Source organism: Stenella coeruleoalba, assembly GCF_951394435.1.
Source record: "Stenella coeruleoalba genome assembly, chromosome: 11".
Lineage (NCBI taxonomy): Eukaryota > Metazoa > Chordata > Mammalia > Artiodactyla > Delphinidae > Stenella > Stenella coeruleoalba.
The window spans coordinates 79,866,128-79,894,042 of record NC_137157.1 but is presented as its reverse complement, the minus strand read 5'-3'; the positions used below and the strand labels follow the sequence as shown (position 1 = coordinate 79,894,042).

Genomic DNA, 27,915 nt, shown 5'->3' with positions numbered 1-27,915 from the left:
GTCTGCATTGAAAGTCCACTGAGGCAGGTAGCCTCCCTGAGACCTTAGCAGGTACAGGTCAGATAGTGAGCCGACCATTCAGGTTGATGTTGTGTAAATTCAGAAAGGCCTCGAACTTTGGCAATTTGTCTGTGGCTTACGATAGTAGTACTTGTACTGTGCTCAACTTTTAAATTCTTAAACAAGCTCCTTGTCTTCCCCTGAATTAACACCAGACCAGCTGACAACCCAAATTGGTGCTGATTCTCTGGGCACACATATGGAAGGTTTCCTGTCTTCCTTGTCTTTTGCTGATTCTTATTGATTCCACGGGTGTGTAAGTCACTGAGCCCATGTGCAAAGGCAGCATCCATTGCTCTTTCACCTTTTACAGGTATTTGCTATCTCTACATCAGCCTCAGGAGGGGATTCTATTCCTCTTCTTCCTAATTTTGGGGCACTTTTACTGCTTTTGCAATTACCAAATATGATGGAGTTAATAATGGTTAACACCTCAAAATCAACCGCAGATACAACCACTTCCCCAGAATAAAGAACAAGATGGCAGAAACTTAAATGACTCTGCATGATGCTAATACCATCTATTTTGGGCAAGCAGAGTTGCTGTGTCTTTGCTATGGAGCTTCGCTTTCATTCTGTCTATGAATATTTAGAAAATCGAAAGTTCGGAATCAGAGACGCCTCTGTACACATCAATAAGCACCTCTGATTTTTCTTGCTCTTGTTCTTCTGTACAGTCATCGCTCTTCAGCTTTTATGACTCGGAGATTTTGGCTACGCTTCTCTAGATCCTTCTGCCGTCCTGGAGGCACAGGAAGTAATTTGTGCATTTAATATGAAAAATGCTCTGTGTAATCTGTATTTCTCACACACTGTCTCCTAACAGTGGTATGTAGACTTAGCTCTCTGTATATCATCTTCCCCACTGACATGTTCTTGGCTCCTTTTTCTTTCTGAATGTCACCAGTTAGGGTGCAGGTCTAGTAATAATTTTTTTTTTTTTTTTTGGTACGCGGGCCTCTCACTGTTGTGGCCTCTCCCGTTGCGGAGCACAGGCTCTGGACGTGCAGGCTCAGCGGCCATGGCTCACGGGCCCAGCTGCTCCTCAGCATGTGGGATCTTCCTGGACCAGGGCACAAACCCGTGTCCCCTGCATTGGCAGGCGGACTCTCAACCACTGCGCCACCAGGGAAGCCCCTAGTAATAATTTTATCAACAACAGTAATCATTTACTTAACACTTACTATGCACCAGATATAGTGCTAAATACTCTATATAAATATTATCCCAGTTAATCCCCACAGCAACCCTCTGAGTTATTATCTCTACTACTTACAAACAAGGAAACTGAAGCCTAGTGGGGTGAAGGGACCAGGGCCTCATGAGTAGATGAGTAGATAGTTAAGTGGCAGAGTTAGAAACTGATTCCTAAGAGCCAGGTTTGCTTTCTCTTATATTGCTTTATTTTATTACAAAAACTTCTCCTTTGCTATTTAATTTACCTCCTTCTTCTAGTCCCACCTGAATTTTCTTTCTTCCCTGTCCTCCCTCCTTCTTTAGGAGTTATTTACATTTTTGATGTAGAGCATAAATTCTCTTGCGAAAAGTATACAGAAATATTTCAGCTCTCTTCTGATTTCCTATAGAGGGGGATTTACTCTTGGAGAGAGCTTATTGTAAGAATAATACTAGTAACACCTTACATTTGTGTTGTTCTTTAGAGTTTTATAAAGCATTTTTACACATTTTCTCGCTTAATCCTCAAAGCAAACTTAAATTCGGGTCTTTAGATTAAAAGCTGCTACAGGTAGTTTGCTAAGGCTTCTATAAAGTTAGTTGATGAGACAGTTCTTGCCCTAAGCAGTTTTAATGTTGAAATAAATGATATGATCAAATGTTCTGACTTCATTCAAGCCAAATGGGAGCAAATATATATCATTGTAGCCCAGCGTTTTCTTAAAAGGTCTTATAGTTTTGAGCTTTGAACTTCTTTTTTGGTCAAAATTGAGAAGTTGGAGCTTTAGTTCTGCATTTTAAATCATAAAATGTTTTAAGTTCTCAATTCTTGTGATTCAGGTGAATGATAGTTAAATTGCTGTCTACTTCATCCTGCACACAACTGTTGGATTTAACTAGAACAATTATGATGAAGGAATGGGGTGGAGGGAGGACAGATACTTTTTCAAAAGTGAAATTAGGACTTCCCTGGTGGCACAGTGGTGGTTAAGAATCCGCCTGCCAATGCAGGGCACAGAGGTTCGAGCCCTGGTCTGGGAAGATCCCACATGCTGTGGAGCAACTAAGCCCGTGTGCCACAACTACTGAGCCTGCGCTCTAGAGCCCGCAAGCCACAGCTCCTGGAGCCCACAAGCTGCAGCTACTGAGGCCCGTGTGCCTAGAGCCTGTGCTCCGCAACAAGAGAAGCCACTGCAAAGAGAAGCCACCGCAATGAGGCCCGCGCACCGCAACGAAGAGTAGACCCCGCTCACCGCAACTAGAGAAAGCCCACGTGCAGCAACGAAACCCAAGGCAGCCAAAAAATACAATACAATACAATACAGTACAATACAGTACAATACAATACAGTACAATACAATACAATAAAATGTTAGCTTAAAAAAAAAGTGAAATTAAAGAATTGGGGATCCTAACAAGGGCTTGATGGGGGTATCTTACAGTAGCACTGTTTTAGGAAATTGGTTATAAATTTTAAAGAATGGATAAGCTGCAAGTATTCACCTCTGGAAAGTTGTGTTATTTGAGAGATCAGAGAGCTTATGTAATGAACCATTTTTGAAATACTATCTTGTGCCAGTATCTTGTTTTATTAAATTTAGTTTTTATTGAGTTGTGGACATTTTTACTTAGCTGAGCATTTGTCCATTGACTTGCCCCCATTATGGAAATACCACACCATGTTTGTCCTTCTTAATTTTTCTGTATTTGTCAGCAGGGGCTAATTGTCTGGTTTTGAAGACTAGGGAGTTGCCTTTTGTTGTCTTTTTACAATAGAGATCCATTTCATTTGGACACATCTTTCAAATCTGGTTGAGAATATTCTCCATATGTCCACTATTACCTCGCCAAACAGAATAGACTTTCTATTTTTGTGGCTAGAGTGGAAAAATTTCAGTCTTGAATTGTATGTATTTGACCCACTGATAGTCTTAATACTGGCAAATCCTAAATTAATCACAGACTCAATATTTTAGTGAGGTTAATCATCACACTTCAACATTTATCAGCTATTTTCTGGGCACTGTATTAGGTACCATGGCAAAATAGAGACAAGTAAAATGTATTGCCCTTCTATTTAGAAAGCTTCAATCCAGTAAGAGACAAAATGTATGGGTACAAATAACTGTAATTCAAGCAGAAAGTGATAAGCAAGTAACAGGGCCCTGTGGGAGCAGAGGAAGGAGAGATTGCTTCTGGCTGGAGAGATTAGGAAGGCTTCTTATATAAAGTGAAATAGGAATTGACCATTTATGAGTGAAGGACATGCTAGGCAGAGGGATTAGCATGAGTTGGTAACATCTGTACAACACCTGATAAATTATATGTTAATTATTTACTTCTCTGCCCTACTGGACTTGAGCCCATTCAGTTTAGGGAACAGGTGTTTTTTCAGCTTTTCATTTTCTGCATCATCAACTGCTCAACCTGGTATATTTAATTAAAGTATTATCAATACTTTAGTAATGTTACAGAGGCAAGAGTATACAGAACGGATTCAAGGGAAGAGGGACCGGAAATGGGAAGACCAATGAAGAGACTAATTTAAATAATCTAGGAGATAGATAATGAAGTTCTAAACCATGTGGGATTGGAAAGGAGAGACTTGGATGAATGGGTGATGCCCCTTCATGTTGAGACCTAGGGAGTTCTTGGACTCTGTGAATTACCTATGAGGTACGTGTCGAGTACCAGGAAATGCAGTGATGAAAAGACATGGTGCGCACTCAGAAAGCAGGCAGGCACCTGCAGGGCTGCTTAGAGGTTTAGAAATAATTGCAGTGTCATGTAGCTGCTGTAATGAAGGAGCACTCAGGGGAGCACCTAAGGAAAGGGAGCACCTATCTGGGAGAATCAAAGAAGGTCTCCAGGGAGGTGGTAGTGTTTGAGCTTAGACTTGAAGGGTGAGTAGGAGTTTTTCAGGCCAAAAAGCAGCAGGAAAACATTATAGCATAGAATGTAAGAGGCTGTTGAGGGATTATTTTAGTGTTGGGGCAAGAGGCTGGATAAGATAAACGAACTTGTCCTAATAAAATAACTTTATTTTTGCTGTGTTTTTCTATATTTATTTTATTCAGCTTTAGCACTCTGAGCTTCTGTAAGGAAGTGTTTCTGTTGCCTCTTACAGCCTTGTGGAAGCACCTCTGCTGTGTTTCGCACTCAGCCTGCTGCCAGGGATAAATGTCTCTTGCTTCCATTTTGTGAAATTAAATAGAAAAGGTAATGACACCATTAGCCAGAGAGATAGAGGAGAAGAAATCCACTAAAACCTTTTTCTTTGATGAGTGCCCGGAGCAAGTAGGGTTGACGTATAAGGAGAATGCGCATCAGAGCATGGCTTCAGGAGCACTTGACTTGAGGGAGAGGGGATTGTGGTAGGAACATAACTATTTACCTTTCCCATCAAGTTTTATGGCGCCCTAAAAGTTTCCCAGAATTGTAGTATCTAGTGCTAAAGTCCTTTTATTCTGGATATAGCCTTTTTTTTTTTCATCTTCTCTATGCTAGCGCTTATTATATTGTAATTACTTAGCATGACTCTAAACTTCAAATGGTGTCAGCCATTGTCTCTAGTTTGTCCTGCTTCCACCTTCTTTGGTCATTTAGAAACCTGCATCTGCAAGTCATGATTCTGAGTCTCGACATTAGACTGCCAGAGCTAAAAAGCACTCAAGGTTTCTTTTCACAAAGGTTTACTTTCTGCAGCCATTTGTTTTTTCTGTCCTGTGAGTTGGGCCACTGACACAGAATATAGTTAAATTGTTTTCTAAGGACAACTGAAAAGTTCATTGTAGACCCCAGTTAGGTGTATTTCTGGCGGGGGGTGGGGGCGGCGGTGTTGACAGCTGTGTTAGCTTTAGTGCCATTAGTGGTAATAAAATCTATGGCCACTACCAGGAGGAAAGCGAAAGGCAGGACAGGGGAGGAAAACGAAGGCTTGCCGAGGGGCGGGAGAGGCATCTTCGGGGGGCGGGAGAAAAGGGGCATATAGTTGACGGAGGTCAAGCACCTCTAACACCCATTCCAGGTGCCACTTGGTGGGGCCAGTGCCATATTTTAAGGTTAAGTTGAGCCGCAAGTAGTGTTGTCTAAAAATACCCTGGGTGAATTGTGCCAAAAATGACAGTTTGTTTTCATCAAACATTTCTGGATTTAAGTTTAAAAACTTGTTTATGTACCTGTGTCTCTCTGTTTTTAGAATTGAGCAGAAATGGAAACAGAAACCAACACACTTTAAATATTAGTGACAGTTATAGCTACCCGTCTGAAATGTTAAGACTTAAAACCATAGATTATGTATAGTCCCAGTCAGGTACAAGGTGACAGAAAGGGAAAGGAAGAATAAGTAGGCACATGTGTTTGGGTAAAACTGCATGCTGATACCAGCCGTATAACTGGACGCATAGAGGGGAAAGTAGGATAAGAAATTAGCTCTAGAGCCTGTGTTTTCCTTTCTAGGTCAACACAGGTCCTCCTTCCCTTTATGAAAACATTATCAAATAAGAAACTTGTTCTTCAAAATGTTTTTTCATCATTGGACAAACAAAGCCAAAGAATAAAAATAGGTATGATTTTAGTTTTTCTGTTAACAGTGATAAAAAGTTTTCTCAGATTGTAAGAAATACTGGATTGAATTAAAGTCTTTGACTCAGAGTTGAAAGATGCTGTGGAGTTGAAAGATGCTGTAGAGGTCAAACAGTCCAGTTCTCTACTGTGAATTCCCTCTAATCCCTGGTAAGTGGGTGTTTAGTCTTTGCCTAAAGATTTCCGTTCCTCGCCTAAAGATAAGAAACTTAACAGATCACAGCATTGCTGACTTTCATTCTCTTCAGTGGTTGGTGTTCTCCAGCCTTCTGTCTCCGATCCTCTTCTCACTCCACACATTCTGGGGTCTGGATGGTCTCATATGCTCCGATATCTTCTTCTTTGACAACCCTGTGATGATGACTTCCAAATCAGACCCTTTTCTGAGCTTGAGACCCCATGGTCCATCTCTTTCCTAGATATCACCACCTGGGTGTTTTCCGCAAGAGTCAATGTTATCTTCTCCTTTCCCAGAATCTTTCTCATGCTTCTTACCTCCTCCAATGCATGATGTTATTCTCTCTTTGGTTGCCCCAGCCATAAACCTGGAAATCATCCTTGACTCCTCTTCTTGTTTATCCCTCACATCCAGTTATTTATTAAGTCCTCCTTACTACCTCTTGAATTCTATCCATCTCGGCCCTTTTTCAGTGTCAGTATCTTCATGTGGACTCCAAATTACTAAAATAGCCATCTCTCTGCTACCAGTCTTGCTGTCTTCCGTTTTCTATGTGGCTGCCAAAAGGGTTCTCCTAAAATGTAAATCTGATTATGTAACTCCTACAGTTAAAATTTCCAATGATTCCCCATCGCCTCCTCCAGATTCCTTAACATGGCATGCGAGCCTGAGTCCCTTTAAGAAGTGGTGCCCTTTTGCTTTTCTAGCCTTATCTTTCATTACTCCCTCTACACACCTCTGCAGCTGTACTGAACCTCTAGCTTTCTCTGACCTTGGGTCTTACATGCTACTTTCTGGAATGCCCTCTCCCATACTCTTCTGGGTAACTCCTGTGCTTTCTTTAGTACTCTGCTTAGGCATCTCCACTTTCTGGGATGCCTGCCTTGACCTCTCACCTCTTGTTCAGGGTTAGGTGCTCCTCCTTTGCTTTCCCACAGCATCTTGTGCATCTCTCTCATGACACTTTTTATATCTTAAAACCCAATCACAGCTAACATTGTGAACATTTATCGTGTGCCAAAACTTACTGAGCTTTTTCTATGTGCCAGGCATGGAACAGTGTAAATTGGAAAGTTCTTCCTTATGCAGCTTTCAACTGGTTGTCATCACAGAATTAGAGAGAATTTTGTATCACTGTAAGAGTGATGTTTGAGGACAGCTATCTTATGCCTTCTCTGTTTCAGGCTAAGCGTGCTCATTTAATTTGTTCAAATATCATGGATTCCAGACTTCTTACCTTCCTGGCCACTCTCCTCCATATGTGTTACATTTCGTTAGTTTTCTCTCTTAAAATGTGTGGTTCAGTTTTAGATAAATTACAGTTGTCATAAAGAGAAGCAGAACTTCACAGGTGTGTAGTATCTGGATATATAGATTGTCATATTTAAGATATAGATCTCACTTTTCCAGGTACATAGATGTGAATTTGTGTGTTTGTGTGTGTGTGTGTGTGTGTGTGTGTCCAGGATTCTAGAATTTACTTACATTTAGCAAGTGACCAGGAGACTGACATAGAAACAAAAATGTCAACTAATGAATTTGTTAATATCACTGTGAGTAGAACGGAAGCTTGCATTATTTGATCAGCGCACTGTCACCTCAGTAGAACAATCTACGTAGGAAGTGGTCATTCTAATCAAAATGGGTCATCCTCGTGAGGAGTGTCACTAAGCCACAATAGCTGATGGAGCCTCTTTTTTATAAGGGTGCACCTGCCCAGCACTGCTCTGGATATGGTCAGCCATCTCCACCTCAGACAATGTTAGGGGAATGCAGGCAAAACCTTGCTTGTTAAACTCCTGCTTCCCCCGCCCCCTAGATTAATGGAACTCTTAATGTAACTCTTAATTAATGTAACTCTTCTATTAACACAGTCTTTCCTTTAGCCAGAAGAAAAGCAATTGACAAGGTTTCAGCTTTCTTAATTCACATTCTAATCCTGCCTCCCAAAAAGTACACCCTGCTCACTTTTTTTTTTTTTTTTTTTTTTTTTTTTTGCGGTACACGGGCCTCTCACTATTGGGGCCCCTCCCGTCACGGAGCACAGGCTCCAGAAGCGCAGGCCCAGCGGCCACGGCCCACGGGCCCAGCCGCTCCGCGGCACGTGGGACCTTCCCGGACTGGGGCACAAACCCGCGTCCCGTGCATCGGCAGGCGGACTCCCAACCACTGCGCCACCGGGGAAGCCCGCCCTGCTCACTTTTGATTGCATTGGGATATTCTCAAATATTTTCAGTTACACATTTTCTTGGAATTACTATCTAATTGATTTGTTTCATGCTGTTATTACTCCCGGAGAGGACTTAATTTTCAAATTACGAGAACATTTTACTTTGTCCCTTCATACTGTCTGTAGGGCATTGCCGACCATTGAAAGCTTCTCCAGGTATGAGCCCAACAATACAGCAAAGAGTATGGCATTCACCTTGCTTCTTCCTAACCTGTGTCTGTTAACTCAGCCTAAGATTAAGGTCATGTAAGTTTTGGGGGCAGTCATTCCACACTTTAATTTGTGGCAAGCTTTATTCAACAAAAACTTTAGTTGTTCTTTATGTATATAACAGTTTATCACAATTTATACTTAGCATTTGATTGCTTTTGAATCCAAATATAATTTTTCCCTTCTCTCTGTTCAATTTCACTTGTTAAAGTTAACCTTCTGTAAAAATTAGTTTGGATTCTGACTCTGCTGCCCCACTTTTGATTATTCTCTAGGATCTATTCACCCTCATGTTTTGATAAGGATGTCGTCAAAAGCTTTATCTGGTTCATTGGTAATATAACTGTCTAAGCCCAGTGAGCCTTGCAGAACTTTCTTATGAGCATTCTGGGTTTTGTTGCTTAATCAGTTATCAACACATCTATTACTCAGCCCATTTTTCTTCATCTTTCTCCCTTACCCCTCTAAAAAAAATTGGAGAGTGGAGCTTGTTAAGTACCTTTCAGAGAGTCACATAGATTGTTTGCCTTGTAGATTTGCCAAGAAAAGAAATAAAGTTGCTGGGCAAGACTTGTTCCTCCTGAATCCTTGCTGATTTTTAGCGATCACCCACCTTTGTCTGTGCTGTGTGACCACCTAGAGGGATGGGATAGGGCGAGTGGGAGGGAGGCTCCAGAGGGAGGGGATATATGTATACATATAGCTGATTCACTTTGTTATACAGCAGAAACTAATACAACATTGTAAAGCAATTATACTCCAATAAAGATGTTTAAAAAAATTAATCAAGGCTAGTTTAACTAGAATTCTGTTCTTGAGAACTTCCTGAAACGTATGACATATCTTACCTTTTATAGTCTCAAGCGGGATTTACTTTTCTCTGAACTTTTTGTAATTTTTGTTCCCTAGTTATGTCCCACATTCCCATCCCTAGCCATTGTAACCAACTTCAGAATTACTCTGAGGTTTCCCAATTAATCGTTGCCATTTAATCGGCTAATTCCTTCCTAGTGGTTGCATGCATATTCAGAATGTTTCTTTCCCTATGTGAGAGATGGAAGGCTAAGCGAGGCATTTATCAGATGCCTTGATTTTTAGCTGTGGGAGAATTCTAGCAGATATCCCAAATGTCGAAGTCCCCATTACAGCTCAGTTTGTCTCTATGTCAGCTTCAGTCTCTAACATATTCCAAATCAGCAGTTCTTTTTTTTTTTTTAACATCTTTATTGGAGTATAATTGCTTTACAATGGTGTGTTAGTTTCTGCTTTATAACGCTTTATAGCAAAGTGAATCGGCTATACATATACATATATCCCCATATCTCTTCCTTATTGCATCTCCCTCCCTCCCACCCTCCCTATCCCACCCCTCTAGGTGGTCACAAAGCACCGAGCTGATCTCCCTGTGCGATGCGGCTGCTTCCCACTAGCTATCGATTTTACATTTGGTAGTGTATATATGTCCATGCCACTCTCTCACTTTGCCACAGCTTACCCTTCCCCCTCCCTGTGTCCTCAAGTCCATTCTCTAGTAGGTCTGCATCTTTATTCCTGTCCTGCCCCTAGGTTCTTCATAACCATTTTTTTTTAAGATTTCATATATATGTGTTAGCATATGGTATTTGTTTTTCTCTTTCTGACTTACTTCTCTCTGTATGACAGACTCTGGGTCCATCCACCTCACTACAAATAACTCAATTTCATTTCTTTTTATGGCTGAGTAGTAGTCCATTGTATATATGTGCCACATCTTCTTTTTTTTTTCTGTACGCGGGCCTCTCACTGTTGTAGCCTCTCCCGCTGCAGAGCACAGGCTCCGGACACACAGGCTCAGCGGCCACGGCTCACGGGCCCAGCTGCTCCGCGGCATGTGGGATCTTCCCAGACCGGGGCACGAACCCGTGTCCCCTGCATCGGCAGGTGGACTCTCAACCACTGCGCCACCAGGGAAGCCCGTGCCACATCTTCTTTATCCATTCATCTATCGATGGACACTTAGGTTGCTTCCATGTCCCGGCTATTGTAAATAGAGCTGCAATGAACATTGTGGTACATGACTCTTTTTGAATTATGGTTTTCTCAGGGTACATGCCCAGTAGTGGGATTGCTGGGTCATATGGTAGTTCTATTTTTAGTTCTTTAAGGAACCTCCATACTGTTCTCCATATTGGCTGTATCAGTTTACATTCCCACCAACAGTGCAAGAGCAAACCAGCAGTTCTTTATGCTTCTCCTTTTCCACCATCGCTCTATTCCAGTTCAGAGTCCCATACCATCAAATCTCAGCGATGCTTAGTGGTATTATATTAACTTGTTTTTAAAATGTCAGTTTTCTTTATTTAATACCATATTCTGAACATGGGTTTGCAGGGACCTAAGACCACATTGTTGCTCACACCCTTCCCATTTCTTTTTCTGCAGTAAATAATTTGTTAGACCCTACGCATTATTGTCATTTTTTCTTTAAGAGTATGACCAGCTTCTTTCGTAGTTACGGTAATATCTGGACTTTTTCTACCGCTGCTTCCATTTTAAGCTTAAAGTCCACTTGATCAGTGAGTCAAAATTACATAGTAACTTCTGGGAATATATTCAAAGGAAACAAAAACACTAACTGGAAAAGATATCTGCACCTCCATGTTCAAGCAGCATTATATACACTAGCCAAGATGTGGATATGACCTAAGTGTCCATCAGTGGATGAATAGGTGAAGAACTTATACATGCACACATACACACACACACACACACACACACACACACACACCACACACCACACACTAGACAGTTTCTGAAAAGTGAAATGTAAATGAGGTTGGAGAAATCAAGAAAAGCTTTGTAGAAGAGGGAATATTCATTAGGTTCTTTAAATATAAGTAGAGGGGAAGGGAAGGGCCATTTTTATGTTTAGATATATCAGGGCTTGGTGGTAAGATTGATTATGGCATGTCTGTTGGTTCATGAGGGACGAGACCGGAAAATAATGGAAAATAAAGTTAAGTAGTAAGGGTGGAGCCAAATTATGGGGTTTAATAAAAGCCAGGCAAAGAAATTTAGATTGGAATGGAAAAAAGGGGGTGGCTTTAAAAGTTTTTGAGCCTAGGAATGACATCATCCAAATTCTGTATAAGGAGCTGTGATTTAGCAAAGGGAGAGAATGGCATCAGGAAGACCCACTTGAATACTGGTACAGTCATGTTACTGACAGTGAGTGCAGTCAGGGCCTGGACTGCATGGTGATGGAAGTAAGAATGATGAGTAAGATGGGATGGGAGAGAGATTTCAACAGGTTTTATTGATGAACCTGAAATGGGAAAGGGAGAGATGAATTAAGGCTGCTTTCTAAGCTATCTGATTGGGAGAAAGGTTAGTGCCATGGCTAGAAATGGGGTTGTTAGAAGATGGGCTGTGGGGGAAGAGTTATGTATTTACTTTCAGACATAATTAAATATGAGTTACCTGTAAGGTGTTTAAGTTGAAATGACAGCAAGAAATATGAGACTGCCAGTAGGGTGAAGAGATAACAGGGTGTGTTACTCAGGTGTATTGCTCATCCTTGTAGAGTATGGCTTAAAGGCATAGGGAAGGGTGACTCCTCTCCCTGAGAGTTCAAAGACAAAGTCAAGGACTGGCATTCATGGATAACTTCTTACAGATAAATCTGAAGAGATTCTAGTATTCGTATTGGTTGAAATTACTTTAAAAGTAATTTTTTTCCCCTTGGTGATGAAAGGCATGTAATGATATTTCAGGAAATTAGAAAATTTGAAAAGGTATCAAGGAAAAATATATAATTATTAACAGTACTTTGGTGACTTTCTTTCTGGTCTTTTTCTTATGCATACAAAGAAATAGAAAATATACATCTATGTATATATGCATGTGATACATATATGTACATATGATCATATACTTTCTTTTTTTATTTTTTATTAAAAAAAATTTTTATACATTCTTTTTTTAATATTCTTTACCATTATGGCTTATCATAGAATACTGAATATAGTTCCCTGTGCTATACAGTAGGACCTTGTGGTTTATCCATTCTACATACAAAAGCTACATCTGCTAACCCCAACCTCCTACTCCATCCCTCCCCTAACCCTCTAGGCTCAGGTTTTTTGTTTCTTTTTTTATACAGCAGGTTCTTATTAGTCATTAATTTTATACACATCAGTGCATACATGTCAACCCCAATCTCCCAATTCATCACACCATCACCACCCCCGCCCCCCCACGGCTTCCCCTCCCTGGTGTCCATACGTTTGTTCTCTACATCCGTGTCTCAATTTCTGCCCTGAAAACTGGTTCATCTGTACCATTTTTCTAGATTCCCCATATATGCGTTAGTATACGATATTTATTTAACTCTTCCTGACTTACTTCACTCTGAATGACAGTCTATAGATCCATCCACGTCTCAACAAATGACCCAGTTTAGTTCCTTTTTATGGCTGAGTAATATTCCATTGTATATATGTACCACATCTTCTTTATCCATTCATCTGTCGATGGGCATTTAGTTTGCTTCCATTGACCTGGCTATTGTAAATAGTGCTGCAGTGAACACTGGGGTGCATGTGTCTTTTTGAATTGTGGTTTTCTCTGGGTATATGCCCAGTGGTGGGATTGCTGGATCATATGGTAATTCTACTTTTAGTTTTTTAAGGAACCTCCATACTGTTCTCCATAGTGGCTGTTTCAGTTTACATTCCCACCAACGGCACAAGAGGGTTCCCTTTCCTCCACACCCTCTCCAGCATTTGTTGTTCGTAGATTTTCTGATGAAGCCCATTCTAACTGGTGTGACGTGATACCTCATTGTAGTTTTGATTTGCATTTCTCTAATAATTAGTGATGTTGAGCAGCTTTTCATGTGCTTCTTGGCCATCAGTATGTCTTCTTTGGAGAAATGTCTATTTAGGGCTTCTGCCCATTTTTGGACTGGGTTGTTTGTTTTTTTAATATCGAGCTGCATGAGCTGTTTATATATTTTGGAGATTAATCCTTTGTCCATTGATTCGTTTACAAATATTTTCTCCCATTCTCAGGGTTGTCTTCTCGTCTTGTTTATGGTTTCCTTTGCTGTGCAAAAGCTTTTAAGGTTCATTAGGTCCCATTTGTTTATTTTTGTTTTTATTTCCATTACTCTAGGAGGTGGATCAAAAAAGATCTTGCTGTGATTTATGTCAAAGAGAGTTCTTCCTATGTTTTCCTCTAAGAGTTTTATAGTGTCCGGTCTTACATTTAGGTCTCTAATCCATTTTGAGTTTATTTTTGTGTATGGTACTACGGAGTGTTCTAATTTCATTCTTTTACATATAGCTGTCCAGTTTTCCCAGCACCACTTATTGAAGAGACTGTCTTTTCTCCATTGTATATCATTGCCTCCTTTGTCATAGATTAGTTGACCATAGGTGCGTGGGTTTATCTGTGGGCTTTCTACCTTGTTCCATTGATCTATGTTTCGCTTTTTGTGCTAGTACCATATTGTCTCTATTACTGTAGCTTTGTAGTATAGTCTGAAATCAGGGCGTCTGATTCCTCCAGCTCCGTTTTTTTCCCTCAAGACTGCTTTGGCTATTCGGGGTCTTTTGTGTCTCCATACAAATGTTAGATTTTTTGTTCTAGTTCCGTAAAAAATGCCATTGGTAATTTGATAGGGATTGCATTGAATCTGTAGATTGCTTTGGGTAGTATAGTCATTTTCACAATATTGATTCTTCCAATCCAAGAACATGGTATATTTCTCCATCTGTTTGTGTCATCTTTAATTTCTTTCATCAGTGTCATATAGTTTTCTGCATACAGGTCTTTTGTCTCCCTAGGTAGGTTTATTCCTAGGTATTTTATTCTTTTTGTTGCAGTGGTAAATGGGAGTGTTTCCTTAATTTCTCTTTCAGATATTTCATCATCAGTATATAGGAATGCAAGAGATTTCTGTGCATTAATTTTGTATTCTGCAACTTTATCAAATTCGTTGATTAGCTCTAGTAGTTTTCTGGTGGCATCTTTAGGATTCTCTATGTATAGTATCATGTCATCTGCAAACAGTGACAGTTTTACTTCTTTTCCAATTTGTATTCCTTTTATTTCTTTTTCTTCTTTGATTGCCGAGGCTAGGACTTCCAAAACTATGTTGAATAATAGTGGTGAGAGTGGGCAACCTTGTCTTGTTCCTGATCTTAGTGGAAATGGTTTCAGTTTTTCACCATTGAGGTCGATGTTTGCTGTGGGTTTGTCATATATGGCCTTTATTATGTTGAGGTAGGTTCCCTCTTTGCCCACTTTCTGGAGAGTTTTTATCATAAATGGGTGTTGAAGTTTGTCAAAAGCTTTTTCTGCATCTATTGAGATGATCATATGGTTTTTATTCTTCAATTTGTTAATATGGTGTATCACCTTGATTGATCTGCATATATTGAAGAATCCTTGCATCCGTGGGATAAATCCCACTTGATCATGGTGTATGATCCTTTTAACGTATTGTTGGATTCTGTTTCCTAGTATTTTGTTGAGGATTTTTGCATCTATATTCATCAGTGATATAGGTCTGTAATTTTCTTTTTTTGTAGTATCTTTGTCTGGTTTTGGTATCAGGGTGATGGTGGCCTCATAGAATGAATTTGGGAGTGTTCCTTCATCCGCAATTTTTTGGAAGAGTTTGAGAAGGATGGGTGTTAGCTCTTCTCTAAATGTTTCATAGAATTCACCTGTGAAGCCATCTGGTCCTGGACTTTTGTTTGTTGGAAGATTTTTAATCACAGTTTCAATTTCATTACTTGTGATTGGTCTGTTCATATTTTCTATTTCTTCCTGGTTCAGTCTTGGAAGGTTATACCTTTCTAAGAATTTATCCATTTCTTCCAGTTTGTCCATTTTATTGCCATAGAGTTGCTTGTAGTAGTCTCTTAGGATGCTTTGTATTTCTGCGGTGTCTGTTGTAACTTCTCCTTTATCATTTCTAATTTTATTGATTTGAGTCCTCTCCCTCTTTTTCTTGATGAGTCTGGCTAATGGTCTATCAATTTTGTTTATCTTCTCAAACAACCAGATTTTAGTTTTATTGTTTTGCTATTGTTTTCTTAGTTTCTATTTCATTTATTTCTGCTCTGATCTTTATGATTTCTTTCCTTCTGCTAACTTTGGGTTTTGTTTGCTCTTCTTTCTGTAATTCCTTTAGATGTAAGGTTAGATTATTTATTTTGAGATTTTTCTTGTTTCTTGAGGTAGGCTTGTATAGCTATAAACTTCCCTCTTAGAACTGCCTTTGCTGCATCCCATAGGTTTTGGATTGTCGTGTTTTCATTGTCATTTGTCTCTAGGTATTTTTTGATTTCCTCTTTGATTTCTTTAGTGATCTCTTGATTTTTTGGTAATGTAGTGTTTAACCTCCATGTGTTTGTGTTTTTTACATTGTTTCCCCTGTAATTCACTTCTAATCTCATAGCGTTGTGGTCAGAAAAGATGCTTGTATGATTTCAGTTTTCTTAAATTTACTGAACCTTGATATGTGACCCAAGATGCAATCTGTCCTGGAGAATGTTCCGTGCACACTTGAGAAGAAAGTGTAATGTGCTGTTTTTGGATGGAATGTCCTATAAATATCAATTAAATCTATCTGGTCTATTGTGTCATTTAAAGCTTCTGTTTCCTTATTTATTTTCATTTTGGGTGATTTGTCCATTGGTGTAAGTGAGGTGTTAAAGTCGCCCACTATTATTGTGTTACTGTCAATTTCCTCTTTTACAGATGTTAACAGTTGCCTTATGTATTGAGGTGCTCCTATGTTGGGTGCGTATATATTTATAATTGTTATATCTTCTTCTTGGATTAATCCCTTGATCATTATGTAGTGTCCTTCCTTGTCTCTTGTAACATTCTTTTTTTTAAAGTCTATTTTATCTGATATGAGTATTGCTAATCCAGCTTTCTTTTGACTTCCATTTGCATGGAATATCTTTTTCCATCCCCTTGCTTTCAGTCTGTATGTGTCCGTAGGTCTGAAGTGGGTCTCTTGTAGACAGCATATATATGGGTCTTGTTTTTGTATCCATTCAGTGAGCCTGTGTCTTTTGGTTGGAGCATTTAATCCATTCACATTTAAGGTAATTATTGATATATATATGTTCCTATGAGCATTTTCTTAATTGTTTTGAGTTTGTTTTTGTAGGTCCTTTTCCTCTCTTGTGTTTCCCACTTAGAGAAGTTCCTTTAGCATTTGTTGTAGCGCTGGTTTGGTGGTGCTGAATTCTCTTAGCTTTTGCTTGTCTGTAAAGCTTTTGATTTCTCCATCGAATCTGAATGAGATCCTTGCTGGCTAGAGTAATCTGGTTGTAGGTTCTTCCCTTTCATCACTTTAAGTATATCATGCCACTCCCTTCTGCCTTGTAGAATTTCTGCTGAGAAATCAGCTGTTAAGCTTATGGGATTTCCCTTGTATGTTATTTGTTGTTTTTCCCTTGCTGCTTTCAATAATTTTTGTTTGTCTTTAATTTTTGCCAGTTTGATTACTATGTGTCTTGGTGTGTTTCTCCTTTGGTTTATCCTGCCTGGGACTCGCTGCGCTTCCTGGACTTGCTTGGCTATTTCCTTTCCCACGTTAGGGAAGTTTTCAACTATAATCTCTTTAGATATTTTCTCGGGTCCTTTGTCTCTCTCTTCTCCTTCTGGGACCCCATAATGCAAATGTTGTTGCGTTTAATGTTGTACCAGAGGTCTTTTAGGCTGTCTTCATTTCTTTTCATTCTTTTTTCTTTATTCTGTTCCTCAGCAGTGAATTCCACCATTCTGTCTTCCAGGTCACTTATCCGTTCTTCTGCCTCGGTTATTCTGCTGTTGATTCCTTGTAGTGTAGTGTTCATTTCAGTTACTGTATTGTTCATCTCTGTTTCTTTGTTGTTTAATTCTTATACATCTTTATTAAACATTTGTTGCATCTTCTGGATCTTTGCCTCCATTGATTTTCCGAGGTCCTGGATCATCTTCACTATCATTATTCTGAATTCTTTTTCTAGAAGGTTGCCTATCTTCACTTCATTTAGTTGTATTTCTGGGGTTTTATCTTGTTCCTTCATCTGGTACATAGCCCTCTGCCTTTCATCTTGTCTATCTTTCTGTGAATGTGGTTTTTGTTCCACAGGCTGCAGGATTGTAGTTCTTCTTGCTTCTGCTGTCTGTCCTCTGGTGGATGAGGGTATCTAAGAGGCTTGTGCAGGTTTCCTGTACGTATACTTTCATAACTTGCTTTTTTCATGTAATGTTGCACCATGATCATTTTTCCATGTCATAAATAACTGCTTAGAAGTACTTTTCTTTAAGAACTGCATTTTTTCATCATTTAGATTTATCATTATTTATTTGCAACTTTATCGTTGAACGTTTAGATTGCTTCCATATATTTTTGGTCTTATTAATAATATTACAGCAAACTTCGGTGAAATATATACTCTTCAGCTGTTACTTAAATTTGAGCTCTCTGAAAGCAGAGACCTCTGTTTCCCTAGGACCTGGAAGAATGCCTGGACATAGAAGTTGCTTAATTAAAAACAAAACAGAACAACCTCAACAATAAAAAACACAACAGTTATTGCCAGGATGACAGAAGACCATTAAATACTCAGTTCCTCTTATTTCCTTAATTCTGCTTCCATGCGTACTCAGGAACCCTGTGATTGTGATTTGGCTGTCAGTGTCAATCTGGCTGTAATGAAATAATTGGCCATGTACGGCCACAAATAGGCATTCTTCCTTCTGTCACAGTCATATTTGTCATTCTATGTTAATAGGTTTGTATTCTGATTCCTGTTGAAGCTTGGTTTATTTTTGTTTGCTCCTAAGAGAAGGAGATACCTGATGCTGGTAAAAACAAATTTCTGAATTTGTGAGGCTGTAGATTGGGCGTGGGTTGCAGTAAATCGTCAAGTAACAATGCCATCTGTCAAGAGCCCTCTGAAGAAGCCCGTCTGCCATCTTTACAGAAACCTGTGTCAGGACCACATTTTCCAGTTTGAATCCCTGTGCTACCCTGGAAAGACAGATGCTTGATTCTCTTCAAATAATATTTTAACACATTTGAGATACAAAGACATTGTGTCTGACAACTTTTTCCTTAAAAATACAGAAGTTAGTTTCCAAGAGAAATAAGTGTTTGCAAAAGTATATGTTAGTGGTCTAATCATAAAGAAGTTTTAAAAATAAATGTGCAGAGTTTATATTTCCTTTTGAAGAGCATCACCATCTTAATTTCCTATGGTAATAAAAGCACATTAGGAAGCATTGGCAGATCCAGTTCACAGATTCGTTGTACCTGGGGAAAACTTTAGTAGAAAACTAGAGAATTTCTAATTGTATTAGGAGAAGCCTAGTGGAAAAACCTTTCAACTGAGAGATATGATTTGAAACAGATTTTTGTGCTGGAGGCTTCTATTGAACTCTACCTAAGCCAAATAAACCCTCTGTATTAGTCTACCCTGACCCTAAAAGCTGTAGTAATGTTTCTTTATATACCATCCAGATCTTTTCTGTTGCACCTTCTGCTTATATCATGTTTTGCCCCCAAGGGAGGCACATAAAGCTGTCTCCATGTTCATGCAACACCTCAAATGACTGTTCCCTTAGTTACTAAAGTATTGTAATTGGTTATGGGTTTTGATCCCAACTGCCAGGGTTTGGCTTGGACTGCTCAGCTACTGAAGACTTAGATATCTGAGTACCTTTTATCAGAGTATCTCCTGCTCTCTTTCTAGTATGACCTCTGTGTCATAAAATGTTCCCCGATTTGTGTTATAGGAAACGTGAATCCTAAAAGAATCACTATGTAATTCACCACGTTAAAAGATTCCAGAGTTAAGGAGTTCGGGAAATTCTGTTTCCTCCTTAGGAGATTTACTTGTTTAACCCATTAGTCCTCAAATTTATTTCACTCCTGGTACCCATTTTCCCTCAGACATCTAAGAAAAAAATATCTTGTAGAACACACTTGGACAAATGACGCTTTGGGTCATTACTGTGTTGTTTTTCTGCTTGTGAATTAGTTTGGTTCAATTTTAAAGTTTTAGGATTTTGTTTCTGTTGCAGATTTTAAGGTTTTCTTTATTTTAAAGTAGTTACTTTTCTACTCTGCAGTGTATACATTGTTTCAATGATGGATTCATTATGTAGACTTGCCTACAAAGGAATGAATACATGTTAAATTGTTTTTTAAGATTTTTGAAGTGTGTCACATATTAGCATATAAAATGTATCTGTACAGAGTAAGAAAAAATAATGAAACAGACAACAAAGAATCTTCCAGGGAGCTTAAGAAATAGAACTTTACCAGTATCCCCAAAGCTCCTCATATGCCCTTCCTCCTCCTGGTGGTAACTGCTGTCTTTAATTTTATGGTAAGCACTTCCTTGCTTATACTTATAGTTTCATCACCTAGGAATACATCCCACTGAGTCAATATTATTTTTTAGGTTTGCTTCTTTTTGAACTTTATATAAATAGAAACATACAGTACATATTCTTCTATTACTCACTTTCTTTTTTTTAACTTCATGTGTCTGAGATTTATCCATGTAGTGGTCCTTTGTTCATTTTAACTGCTATGTAGTTTTCAGTTAGATGAATATACCAGACTATTTTTTTTTAATTCCACTTCTGTTGATGGTCATTTGTTTCGTACTTTTTTTTGTCCGTGGTAACAATGTCCAGTGAATGTTGTTAGGTACTGCCCATGTGCAGGAGTATCTTTACTGTGTATACCTAGGAATAGGATTGCTTGGTCATTGGCTGTTCGTTTTTACTGAGTAATATCCAACTCTTCTCCACAGCGGTTATACCAATTTAGACCTTTACCAGCAGTGGATAAGAGTTCTCATTGTTCTACTTCCTCAATAGGACTAGATGCTGACAGCCTTTTCAGTGTTTGCAAATCTAGGGTATGAACTGATACCTCATCAGGGCTTTAATTTTCATTTCCCTGATTAGAATTGTAGTTGAGCATCTTTCATTGTGTGTATGGGCCATTTGTGTTTTCTCTTCTGTGAAATTCCTATTTGGGATTTTTGCTCATTTAAAAATTTTGTTGTTTGTGTTTTTCTTATTGATTCATAGGAATTCTTCATGTATTTAAGATACACATATATTGTTTAGAACAGTACCTGATACATAGTAAGAACTATATAAGAATAGCTGTTAATACTGTATTACCATTGTATTTAGTTCTTTGTTTTTATGTGTTGCAAATATCTTATGCTAGTTTATGGCTTATTTTTCATTCTGTGATGCTAATGTGTTTTTTCTACCATAGTATTTTCATATGTATAAATTAAGTTTTATATAAAATCTTGAATTACATATGTATCACCATGGCAAATTCATGGTGCAAATGTTATAGTTCATAACCTATAACTTTTCAATCTGCAGTACCATTTTTTTTTTGCTGCTGCTGTTTTTTCCCTAACCCCAGGAAAATTTAACCTATTTAATTTCCTGTTCAAATTACTGTAGTTTAATTCTCTATATTGTAGCCTACTTATAGGTACATCCTTCTCTCCAAATGTATTGTGATTGTTTTGAAGACGAAACATTTTTGGCTTCATGATTTCAAAAGTTGAATACTCATAACTTAGGGCCTTCCTGAAGTCTGTAACAGTTGCCCATAAGAGATTCAAATGAATCCTAAACTATTATTATAGTTGAGTCGTTGAGTCCTTATGGTATTAAGTCACAGACTTAAGTTCTTTGGAATATGTAACTTGCTGACCAAGCTGTTAATGTATTATTTTCTTTAGCTTAGTGGTAATTCAGAGATCTAGTTATCTCTTGATAGATTCTTCCATATATTGGAAGGATGGTAAAAGGGACATGTTAACAGATTGTCAAGTTAACAACAGTGATGATAGATAGCAATGATAATGGTAATGATAGTTTCTTCAGACAGACCACTTACCATGTGCTAGGTACTGTCCTAAAGGCATTACATGTAGTAACTGGCAAGAATTTCCTTGATCAGTGAGAAAACCAAGGCTCAGACAGGTGAATTAACTTCTGTAAAATTACAAAGCTAGCAAGAGTGGAATCAGGGATTCAAATCCAGGGAGTCTCGTTGCAGTCTTAGAAGCAGATTCCTAAGATAGTTATCAGCTTCGTATCTGAAGAAGTATTACTTCATTTAGTGTTTTGTGTTTTTTTTTGGCAGTACGCGGGCCTTTCACTGTTGTGGCCTCTCCCGTTGCGGAGCACAGGCTCCGGACGCGCAGGCTCAGCGGCCATGGCTCACGGGCCCAGCCGCTCCGCGGCATGTGGGATCTTCCCATACCGGGGCACGAACCCGTGTCCCCTGCATTGGCAGGTGGACTCTCAACCATTGCGCCACCAGGAAGCCCTTCATTTAGTTTTAAAAGAATTTGCCTAAAACTCTGTATTGTTTTTTTAATGTGGTGGTGAAAGAGTGGAAAACACATTTTCAGCGTGGTAGATGGGATCAGGTACTTTTAAGGTAGGAGCAAAGCTTGGAGCTGGAGTTGCCTGATGTGTCAGGCTTCCATTATGAACACTTTGGATCTGTGTGAGTGGACGATGGCCTGTGAAAGAGGTCAGGAAATCCATAACCTTTAATTCAGTCCCCCGTATGCCATTTTCAACTATATGGAAAGGGAAAAGTGGGAAAATGGCTTTAGAAGTACCACAGAGGTCTCCCACTGATTTTAGAGCTTGGTTGGAACGCTCCCAAAAGATTTAGTAGGGGAATCTTATACAACTATTTGGGAGTAAACATATTTGAAAAGGGTCCGCTCATTAACCTTAGGTTAAGAGAATTCCCCCCCTCATAGTCTTTGTTTTGGATTTAAAACATTCTCATTGGTTCATGAGGCAATTTTTTTTTTTTTTTTTTTTTTTTTTTTTTTGCAGTACACGGTCTTTGTTTTGGATTTAAAACATTCTCATTGGTTCATGAGGCAATTTTTTTTTTTTTTTTTTTTTTTTTTTTTGCAGTACACGGGCCTCTCACTGTTGCGGCCTCTCCCGTTGCGGAGCACAGGCTCCGGACGCGCAGGCCCAGCGGACATGGCTTACGGGCCCAGCCGCTCCGCGGCATGTGGGATCCTCCCGGACCGGGGCATGAACCCGTGTCCCCTGCATCGGCAGGCGGACTCCCAACCACTGCGCCACCAGGGAAGCCCGAGGCAATTTTTTTATGTTGCTATTACTGCTTTGGCTATTGGCTATTTTCAGATACAATTTTCACTGAGTTGTGGTTTCTTTATTCATTTAGCTATAGATTAAGTACTTAAGTGGATTAAGGTCAGTGCATTTACTCTAAAAATTATAGGGTTAAATGACTAAGTGAAAAGAATGAAACAAGTTATAGCTTCTTACCAATTCTGTTTTGAGTCAATTAGCAGAGTTGGAAGACCATGTATAGGAAAGGTAGTTAGTACTGAGGTGAGCCACTGTAGGGTATTATGCTGATGACTCAGCTAGGGTGTGTATCTTAATGGAAAACTTCTAAAACTTGGCTGTGGGATTTAAATATTATGCTTTTTCCTCTATTGCTTCCCCCTCAAGGAAGGACTAGGAAGGTAGCTCTTTTCCCTTCCTTGTATGGTCATAATGAAGGATTGCAAATTAATTAGCTGTGTTCAAAGCATCACACAGATTGAATTCCATATTTGTCTTGGAGGGAAGTCCAGACTTCTGTTTGGGGTGATTGAATCTGTGCTTTGTGAGACTGGGTGCAACTTCCTTGTATTCAAGGGCGGGATCATCTTGTCAACAGCCAAATGCCTTATGAGATGTAAGTCACTTAAAAGAAATGAACCCCACCAAGTGTGGTTTGTTTTCAGTGTTTCTCTCTGCCCTCTTTCACCCCTCCTGTCCTTCTGCTCCCCCTGCCCCACACCCGCCCAGTGCATTGGAGAAATATTGCACCTGCTTGTCACTTGGCAGTAGGTTCTATGAGCATTAATTGTATACATTGTTTTCTCTGTGGGTTGGGGACAGAAAATTGCTCTTTAACCTTTTCCCAAGTCCTTGATAAATACTGAAAACTTTGACAATTGAATGTGGACTGTAAAAGAAACACATAAATAAATATTGGGAAAGCAAAAATAAATGCGGAGTTAGAAATCTGAAAAGCATTATTTTCGAAATTAGCTCCTTTTATGATCTGAGTTAAAAAGTGACTTTGATGCATCAAAAAGAAATCTTACTGGCTTTTCTCTTTTTTTTTTAAGAACCTCATGACCTTTATGCTATGTTGACAAAGCCATTTGTGTTTGATTTTCTTTTTTTGAAACAGGGTGGGGATTTTATACTTTGCTGATTCCTGTGGGGTGGTTATGATTTTTTCATGGAACAGATCCAGCATTAGAGGTAGAGTGGTAGAGGCCCTGAACCAGGAGCCTAACGCTGGCTCTGTTTCTAAATGTGTGACCTTCGACAAGCTTTGCCAACTTCCTGAGCCTCAGGTTTTTTGTCCTTAAATAGGGATATTACCTGCCCCCCTACCTGACATGGTTTGGGAGAGACAGTACTGCAGAGTGATGAAGAGTTCTGGGCTACTGAGTCTGACAGGCTTGTTTTGGTTATTTAAAATCAGATATGATACACATCTCCGGGCCCCATTTTTTCCTACTTCAGAATGGCAGTAACTTTATATACTACTTCTTAGGGTTAATGTGAGGATCAAAATCAAATGAGACAGTGTATATAAAGTGTTAAGCTTTACTACCTGGCACATAATTAATATTCAGTTAATTATTATTAATTATATATTGTCATTATTGTCAGTAACATGTCAATAACATCAACATATTATTGACAATTATGTCAATAACATTTGGGGTGATATTAACATTTTATAAAGTTATGAGTTTGGAATAGAGTGACCAGATTTCTACATTTCATTGTTTGGTACCACAGGCTTACTGCTGAGAAAATCTTAAAGTATAAGAAAGTAGTACTTAACAGATGGGCAGAATTTTCTAATTTCAGACTAATAGCCATTAACAGCAAGACATTGTCTAGATGACCTACCTTCCTGTGCTTTACTTTTTATCTTTATTCAAATAAAGATAATGGCTTTTGAGGGAAAAAAGTATTGCTTTTGTTTTATAAAAGTTGAAACAAGTCCATGTGGTTTGCAACACCTAGGACTGACTGAGCACTTCTGATTCTTCTCTCAGAGGTGCCCCTTTGGGGGCTCAGGTTAAAGGTACAATGTAATTTATAAGGAAAAAAATATCTTCTATAATGCTCTACATGTGGGGTGTAGTCTAACTCAAATAACAAGAACTTAGCTGTCCACTCCATTGTGTGAGGATTATTGCTGATATGGTCTAAAAATCTGAAGGGGATGAGGGGTTATGGGAAGAGTTTCAGAGGGGTGTAAAAATCACCTGAAAAAGAATTTTCATCTTTCCTTACTTGTGCTCTTGATCAAATCATTGCTAATATGGCCGGTGAGCAGGGAGTTAACCCCCTGTACCATGTGGCACTGTTTCATTAGTTATTAAAACTCGTCACGTTCGACACCTAACCCATATTTATTAAGCGCCTAATATGTGTGGCACTGTGCTTGAAGCTGGTCCCCCTCCGGTGGTGAAGAGATACTGTTGTCTCATGCCGTAGTTTCTATGGTATCTTGAAAGACGGGGGTAGAAATAGAGTACCTAAAATGTGCATTTCTGAGATCTTTGCTTATCTTTACTTTGGAGAAGGAACTGATTACCTTTACTGTGCATTAACAACTCCTTATATAATTTAGTATGCTTTCTATTCCCTACTCCTAGCCTCAAGATGCTGCTAGAACAGTATCTCAGTAATCTCCAGTAATACTACCTCAATTCAAGGCCTCATCATATCCTGCTGGACCATTTTAGTTATCTCTTAAATACTAGGTTTAACTTCCTTCCTTTTTACTCTCCTCTGTGCCTCAGACACCACCAGTCACCACCAAATCTATATTCCTGTTCCAGCAATTCATCTAAAATGTAAATTGGACCACATCATTTCTGGCTTAGAAATCTTTAAAATACCTTCTTTATCACTTTTCAACATACTGTCCAAATTCTTTGGCATAACATACAGGGCTCTTCTCAATCTGGTCCCTACTTTCTTGTCCAGTCTCATCTTCTGCCACTTACTTCCTCTTTCCCTCTGCATATGAAATTATTTACAGTTCCTTGCTTTCTCACGCTAGGAAGGCCTTCTACTATTTTCACCTCCATCACCGCTCTTATCATATACTTATATCGTATTGTTTATACATCTGTCTTCCACCATTAGGTTGGATCTTGAAGGCAGAGATTCTGCATCATTTAACTTTGTATTCTACCCACATGTGATACTGTCAGGCACATAGTGCACATTCCCTAAATGTTTGTCAAATAAATAAATAAGTGAGGGATTAAAGATGCTCCTGTGTGACCATAGTATATTATTAATAACGTGCAGTTCTTAACTGTATTATGCAGTAACTAAGTCAGTTTTATAAATCCAGTAATCGTGTTATAGCTAAAAGGGAACTTAAGACATCATCTCATCCAGCCCTTTTCATTTTTTCAAATGAATCAACTCAAAACCAAAGAGACTGAGTATCTAAGGCCAGAGCACACAGCTGAGGAGTGATAGCGTCAGAATTAACTCTGGTCTGACTGCTGATCTCCTTGTCGTGAATAGGTCTAATAAGTGGGAATGGGGCAAGGCTTTTAATGTGATAATAGTTAAACAGTTTATTTTAGTTTGGGGATACTTTTTGAACACTTTATTGCGGGATAATTTTAATATACACAGAAGTACACAGGAGAGTGTAATATATTCCCATGTACCATCACCAGCTTCCACAGTTACCAAATCATGATAAATCTTATTTCATCTATACCCACACCCATTCCTTCCATATTATTTTGCAGCAGATTCTTGATGATGTTACAATATTTCATCTGGGAATACTATAGTATGTATGGGATACGTTTTTAATCTTTTAAATATAGATCTCTCTGGTGTTCTGGGAAGTCTTGATACTTCAGGCAAAATAATGCAGCCTCACTGAAGACACGGTTCCAGAAATCTGCGGCCTCTCCCACTGGGTGCTGGTCTTTGTACCTGTGCTCTCCCCTCCCCCTCCCCAGCTGTTCCAGGACTATCACCTCCACTGAGCCCATCTCCCTGAGCTTCCTTTGTCCACACGCCCTAGAGAGAGTTGTGCTTTTTTTACGTAGACTCTGTTAGATGGAGGTGTAAGGAAGAAAAGAAATGGTGACGATATTAATAAGGAAAATAGATAGTTGTTAGTAGTAAACAATCTACTCTATTTATATACAGTAAAAGGTTAAATAGCTTTAAAAAGGTTTATCCGCAAGAAACCTTTTAAAAGTCCTTGGAATGTTTGTCATTTTTATTTTCTCAAGATTACATTAGAAACTTAGAGTTGGGGCTTCCCTGGTGGCGCAGTGGTTGAGAGTCCGCCTGCCAATGCAGGGGACCCGGGTTCGTGCCCCGGTCCGGGAGGATACCACGTGCCGCGGAGCGGCTGGGCCCGTGAGCCATGGCCGCGGAGCCTGCGCGTCCGGAGCCTGTGCTCCGCAACGGGAGAGGCCACAGCGGTGAAAGGCCCGAGTACCGCAAAAAAAAAAAAAAAAAAAGAAACTTAGAGTTGACTTTTTATTATGAATTATTATAAAGTTATAGAGAAAAATGTAAGGAACATTCGTGTACCTGCTGCACAAATCTTAACTTTTTGCTCTGTTTGTCTCGGATTTTACTGAAGTAGCAAAACATTACAGATAGAGTTTGAGATGCCTTTGCAGTCCTTCCCTTCCTTCTCTCCCCGAAAATAACTGTTATCCTGGATGTAGAAGTTTTATTGTCTAAACCATATAGAGTGTTTATTTCACTTCTAAAAATGTACAACCCACCAAATTAACCCAGTTTCACTTAATAAAAGCTATAGGATATGAGGAGATGTTTTATGATTTACAGTGTATCTCATTAGAAATTGAGTTCTGAGGCTTGTGTGTGAAAGCTCTTCACAGCCTGCTAGGTTCTCTGCTTAAAGTACTAATAATTACCTTTAAAAAGTATAAACAGTGTCATGGGATTGGGAAGGAACCTCAGAAGATTAAATAGTCTTAACTTCCTCATTTTAGTGACACTGTCTTAAAACTAACTCACAGGTAAGTTTTCTACTCATTTTCAAAGCAAATACCCTCCCTAAGTAATGCTTACTGACATGTCAGGTTGGTAAAGAAGTCACTGAGACGTCTTGCTTTGCATTATCTATTAATGTTTTAAAATTAATAACTGTAGAGGTTGCATATGATTTCAGGTTTTGAGAAGTTCCATCCCAGTTCCTCCCAACCAGTTTTCCCAGCTATGTTTAGCACTATTTTTTTGCTCCTTGGAAGGAGATACAGTGCTCATCCTGTTTATTCAACTAAAAAAATTCTTTTTTCCTTTTTTTTTTTTTTTTTGAACAAATCTA

The 27,915-nt window shown here is 39.0% G+C and overlaps 1 protein-coding gene across 2 annotated transcripts in view; it reads left to right on the top strand.

Moving 5' to 3' along the window:
* Positions 1-27,915, top strand: part of STK38L (serine/threonine kinase 38 like) — an 81,131-nt gene that overhangs the window by 4,937 nt on the left and 48,279 nt on the right. The window contains exon 1 of one of the 2 annotated variants that reach the window (XM_079936954.1): positions 5,729-5,801. The exons of the other annotated variant lie outside the window; for it this stretch is intronic. The gene's annotated coding sequence lies outside the window, so the exon portion shown is untranslated. Of the gene's footprint in view, positions 1-5,728; positions 5,802-27,915 lie in introns of those variants that run through there. 2 annotated transcript variants of the gene reach the window in all.